Here is a 6,858-nt window from a genome sequence, read left to right as displayed (position 1 = left end):
TAGAGCGCTCCTAACTCTATATTATGACCCTCTTGAGACGTGTTTAGCCCACTCCCCTGATTTGGATGATGGCACGATCAGGAAGAGGGATGTCATGCTTAAAACCACACCGGTACTTGAAGTTAATCGCTGGAGGCCATAATTTGAAGATTTTCCCTAAACTAATGTAATGCCTCTACTGTCTAGCTTCAAGACACCGAAGCTTGACCTAAAACCTTTGCCCGTTGAGCTTCAACAGGTTTATTTAGGTTAAGAAGAGACATACACGGTGGTGCTTTCATCCCACCTTGAGAAAAAATAGGAGAGTATGCTCATTTCTACTCTAAAAAAAATAACGGAGTTATTGGGCATATCATCACATATCTAGATGTGGTGAATGAACTCCTTTCAACTGAATACTTCGACTATTTAAAAGAATGCTTGGCTCACTTGGTGGATTCAAATGATCCATTGATACAAGACATAGTGGATGCCTTGCAAGACAATACCTTGGTAATTGTTACTGACCGAGAGAACCCTCATTCTGAAATCCTTCATTCCATAGATCGTAAATGTTTACCATCAAAGGAGGAGGAACTGAAAATTGAACCAAGGTCTAAAACTTCGGAATGTGTTGGGACTATACCACCTAGTACGAATTTTTCTGAATTTCATTTACTTGTAGTCTCTGATTCACCATGTTGTACTAACTTCAAAACTTTTTCTATCACAAGTGAAGCATATATACTTTGGACACCTCAGGAGCTTTAAAGGAAACTTTATGCTGAGGTCCATAAATTTCTCTAGACATTCATGCTCCAAGACATCCGAGCCTATTGTAAAATGGGCTTTTGGATGATCTTATTAAGAAAACCTACTGAGGAATTTATCAAGATACTGGCCAGAGGAGGAAGCTTTTTGCGTGACTGAGTAGCTTTCCCCTGTCTTCCTATTTTAGGTTTATTGCTTTCATATGATTTAGGACTAGGATAGTTTGCTTTCAATTGTTTAGTTTTTGTGTTAATCCATCTTCACACTGAAATCATTGGAAAAGCCTCAAAATTCCTTCTTCAGGTATTATCTTTCCATCACTACTCTTTTCTTTTCATTGCCTCTTTTGCATTACATGCTTATTTCCTTTACATTGAGGACATTGTAGAATTTAGGTTAGGGATGGGGGAATAGGTAAACTAATCAGTGTTTTCTCAGTTTTGAGTAAGAATTTTGAAATTTTTAATGTTTCAAGTTGAAATCTGTTTGGGAAGCGATGAATTGTGTATTCAAGAATGCTTTGAGTATAATAAGATAGATATTGAATTTTGGATTGTTGGAGTTTGATCAATTAAGTAGTCTATCACCTAAGTCCTTGCATGTAATTTATTATGAGGAAGTTCAAATATCATGTTAATCTAAATCACAAGACACGGTTATTCTACTTTCTATAAGTCGTGTTAGAATTTCTGATTGTTAGCATGTGAATCATTGATTGGTGGTGAGAATCAAGACTGGAGAATTTTATCCACCTTAAAAGATGAAAAACCAATTAAAAAATAGTGAGATTGACAAGAAGGTCATGTATGATGAAAAAAATGGAAAAAGAATGAAAAAAAATGCAAGGACTGAAAAGAATGTACAAAATTTGACCGTCAATATAAAATCAAAGACTGAAAAAAGAAGGAAAATGGGATAAGTTCGAAATCAGTATTTGAGTTCAAACTAATCTTGAAGTGATGAGCATGGCTAGCTTGATGAAAAGATAGTATTGTTATGGGAAGTTGATTTTTCATTGAACACATTGAAAAACATGATAAATAGACTTATACTCTAATTTGATAGATAGCTTATATGATTCGGCTCTAGGTTTTCAAAATCTCATTCTCTCACCTTAATTCTACTCATTCATACTCGACTGCATAAAGGATTGATTTATAAAAAAAATGGTTTGGACATTTAGTATTGAGGTTTATTTCACACATACTTTGCTCGGGACTAGCAAAATGCTGGTTGGGGATTGTGTTAAGGGTCAAATATTGTATATTATTCCCCATTTATAACTTGCTTTTATGAATATGATACTGCTTAATGTCCTATTTTACTCATGTTTGTGTTGTAAGGTGAATTTAAGAGCTTGGATTGGAAAAGGTGCTAAAAGCATAAATTTGATGCTCAGAGATCACCAAGGCAAGGGATGGATCTTAGGAGACCAATATTGAAGAATTCACATACTAAAGATCCAAGGAAACCAAGTGATGAAGTAAGAGAATCGAAGACAGAATGTGAAGAAAAGGAATCCTTAAAATTGCCTTAAAAATAGATTCCTGGACTAGAAAAGTCTAATTCTGAAAAACTGTCAAAATCGCCTTTGATTATATCGAAGGTAGTTAGATGCATCGATGATCATATCGAAGGTACTTAGATGTATCGAAGGTGGAATTAAAAATTATAGGATTTTTAAGCCAAACTTGTTGGACAGTTCTAGATCAGTTTCGATGATATCGAAAGACCTTCGATGCATTAAAGCTTATATCGAAGATCATATCGAAAGACCTTCGATACATTGAAGCTATTACGTAGATTTTACGCAGACTACGTAAATTTGAGGCAGTTTCTAGATTCTTCTAAGTCGGTGTGGAGGTGCAAAACACAAGGGTGGAGAGTCATCGTCAAGCATTTTTCTTCATTTCTTCCTTAGTTTTTCATGCTTTCTTCTAGGGTTTTAGTTCCAATCATGTCTATGGTTGGCTAAACCTCTTAGGTAGGGCTAAGAGGTGAAGCTTGTAGTGTGGTGGGATATTTTTATTGCTTTGATTCATGTTTATGTTGAACTTACTTTGATTTTAGTTTGATATTTAAGGAATACTTTTAGTTTTGAATTATTTATTGTGAGTTAAATTACAGTAGATCTGCAATAGCTTTGAGTATCTTCTTTTCCCATTTTAAGATTATGATATTGGTAAATCCTATTGTTTGCCATTGTCTCATGGGCATGGTTTGGTGATGGAATCCCTGCCAAATATCATAATTCTCCTCTTTTGAGAATTAGGTCAAAGGAAGTTCAGATGTGATCTTAATTGCTATATCTTCCAATTGGATAGGATATGACTCCAATTTCAACTGTGTTACTTGAACCAAGTAAGGAATCACCCTAATTGCTACAAGTGGATCCTTGGAAACCCTAGTTCCCACCTTTGAATTCTTAAGTTTTTAATTAAACACTTCACAATTACTTCCTTTTTATTCCTAATTTAGATTTAGATCTTCTTCTAGTTTTGATTCTAGTTACTTTCAGATTACACATGAGATTAGTCCCTGTGGATTCGACCTCGGTCTTACTGAGATTATTACTATATCGTGACCCTACACTTGGAGTTGTGAACATTAACTAAAGAATGTGCAAATGCTTTTAAAACAACTTTGTAATGCTTTGACTTTCATGGCTCAGGTATACTATCCTAGCTATGAAAACCTAAGTATTACACTTAGGGAAAAGTCACATATGGGTGTTGTCTCCCACATTTGCATATAGTCAGATCACATTCATTCATAATTAATGATCAGAGTAGAGTTCATCAGCATCATAAAAAAAAAGTGAAAAAGGCAAGCTAATAGTCCTAGAGGGGGGGGGGGGGGGGCTATGCCAAAAAAAAATAATAAATAAAGCAGAATAAGTCACAGATCTCAATAGCAATAGTATTGAGAAATTGATTCAAACTTAGTTTGTAGGATAACCTTACACCAAAAATAAAGTTTTAGGTAGGACAACATGATTTCACGAACGTTTGTAAGGATCAAGATCACAAACTAAGTAAGAGACAAGAGTGCTATCTACTACAAGCATTCACCACATATGCTTAAATGAATTACAATCATTCACCACAGATACAAAAATTAAATCATTCACCGCAAATACCAGGAGTTATGGTGGTTCGGTGTGTACACTAAATGTTCTCAAATAGCCACACCTACTCCACTCCCAATAATAACAACCCATGTAATATTGGCATTCACTATTAAACAAGGTTTTCATAGGTTCACCTTAAAACCTATACAGTTTGGATTTTAGAAGGGCTATCACAAACAAAACCCCACGCTGTGATTTTTTTAGCTATCTCAGTCAAAATTAATACATGAGATTTTCTGGATATCTCAAAGAAACCAAAATGCAAAGATATCGAACGATACTTATCTTCTCTTTGAAGACGTTCTTGATGTAGCTTGTAGAACCACTTCGCTTGAAGTAGAATGTTCAATGTCTAGTAACACAAATAAATGTTCTAGGTTCTAAATTGATTTTAATTCAATTCAAATCAAGGGCTACTTGTTTGAATCTCTTAGATCTCAAAAGAAGAGTGATTACTCTCTTTAACAAATATAATTCATAAAAAAAGATTAAGTAATTAAAAACAAAAGCTATATAAACAAAATATAAAATACCATGCAATAACTTGATGATAGTGGGGACTTCTCTCTTTCTGAATGAAAGCTTTTCTTAGCTTGGATGAGTAATTTCGGATTAAGAGGAGGCCTCTATTTATAGGCTGAAATGTTGTTACTTTGAATCGTCTAAGGTCTCCTTCGACTCATCTAAGATCTAACCAAATTTCAAAATTTGGGCACGATTGGATAAAACAATCTTTCGATTGGTGGAAGGCCTTGCTCAACTGGTCGAGCAAGGGCTTCGACTGGTTGAGGGTGCTAAAAAATAGTTGCTGGACTTCGAGTCGAGCAACCCTCGATTGGTCAAAGGTCCCTCTTCAACTGGTAGAGTAGACTGCTCGACTAGTTGAAGAACTACCAGAAATATTCGATTTTGAATTTAAAACTTGGACTAGTCAAAGATAATCTTAGACTAGTCGAGCCACAACTTAAACTAGTCAAACCAATGCTTAGACCAGTCGAACTAAAGCCTAAACAAAGTATAAAAACCCTTATAAGATTATCATTTGAAAGCACCTAAGTCTAAGGTCTTTCTATGGTCAATTATACCTGAGAAAACTGGGCATTAAAGTGTAAAGCTTGAATCTTCTACTCGAATCTTCAATAGTGCACAGTTGATCTTCTACTTGAAGTGCAGTTGAAGGTGGAGCTTGATCTTCTACTAGTAGTAGAACTTGAATTCATTTTAGCTTGAACTATCCATCTTCATGACTTGTGCTTATGCTTGCACTTTTCAATTTCATGACTTGTTCTTGAAGGCGAACTTTCCATCTTGATTCACTTGAAGGTGAACTTTCTATCACATTGTGTAAACCATATCATAAGTTGTTTTATTCTATCAAAATTTGACAAACAAGAGTGCTTTATACATTATAACACTTACAATAAGGGCAACAATGCCTGAGAATAACATCACTCATATCAACCAAACACAATCCAAAAATGGTATCTGCCCAAATGGGGACTGTACAAACTACAATATGAACAAATGTACATGATGCAAAACTAACAAAAGAAAGGAATTGTGATCTACTAGTTGAGCTTATAGAGCTTAACCACACTAGGATAGGGCTCCTCTTCTCCTAGCTCCTCACCAAGCTCTACAGGAGCACCCTCGATCATACCAACGTCTAGAGCTATGCTTAAGTCATTTGCTATATATCAAACATGAAGGCATTAGAGACCAACACAGTGATAAAATCCCATGAAGATTACACGCACGACATATTAGCCAAGTATAGATCCAAACTTTGTCAAAATGGAAGCATGAAATTAGTTCGAGTCCTTATTCAAGTTGGAAGGTTCAACCACATCGTCCAACCAATTTCAGTCTATCCTAAAACTTCTATTTGCTAAAGATAATGATTTCTTACTAGACCTTCCATCCCTCCAAGAAGTCCTTCAAGTGGTCAACGCTCTTCCAAAAGACGAGGCTCTAGGCCTGGCCAGATTTTTCAGGGCCTTCTTCTCTTCTTGTTGGCACGTAGTGGGAAATGACCGCACCTGTTCTAAGGGGGAGACATGCCTCGAGCTTTCTCATCATCTCTCATATGCATGATTCCAAAATCTACAGCCCCATCATCCTTCTTGAACTTCTGCCCGATCAGCCTCTGTAATTGCATATACGAGATCTTCTCCAAGATCATAACTGCCAGATTGAACCAAGTGCTTCCTTTGTTGATATCCACCGAACAAGGTGCCTTCATCAAGGGAAGATTTATAGTAGAAAACATCGCCCTTGTGCGAGATATGTTCAAAGCTATTAATAGAAAGGTTTGAGGAGGTGACAATGTGTTAAAATTAGACCTGGAAAAAGCATATGACAGAGTTGAATTGAACTTTCTTAAGAAGGTCCTCAGATACTTAGGTTTTAGCAAAAATTGGGTGAGCCTAGCAAAAAAAAAATGTTCAGCAAACAACTGGTTCTCGGTCCTCATTAATGGAGAAGTAGCGGGGTATTTCAAGCCCTCCAGAGGCCTCTGCCAAGGAGACCAGCTATCGCCAAGTCTATTTATTCTGGCAATAGGGGTTCTCAGTAGAAGTTTCAAGTCGTTAGTGGACAGGGACTCATGTCTTCCGTTCAAGATCAAACAAGGCTTCTTGCTCATCACCAACCTTCTCTACGTAGAAGATACCCTCATGTTCCTAAATAGGGGAAGTTCGTCCCTCCGAGTAGTGAAAGATTTCATCAAGTCGTTCCAATATGCTTTTAGCCAGCTGGTTAACTGCGGTAAAAGATCGTTCTTCTTCTCTGACAAGATGTCCATTGTTAGGATAAAGGTGATGGAGCACTGCCTTGGGATCCAAAATTTCTCATCTGGTGCCACCTATCTGGGAGTCTCATTCGTCGTGTAAAGTGTGAAAGTAGCAAACTTTCAGATCTTGCAAAATATAATTGTGACCAATATCAGCAGTTGGAAGGCAAGATGCCTCTCTCAAGCA

Source organism: Magnolia sinica, chromosome 7 (assembly GCF_029962835.1).
Source record: "Magnolia sinica isolate HGM2019 chromosome 7, MsV1, whole genome shotgun sequence".
NCBI lineage: Eukaryota > Viridiplantae > Streptophyta > Magnoliopsida > Magnoliales > Magnoliaceae > Magnolia > Magnolia sinica.
Note: the sequence above shows the minus strand (reverse complement) of the source record.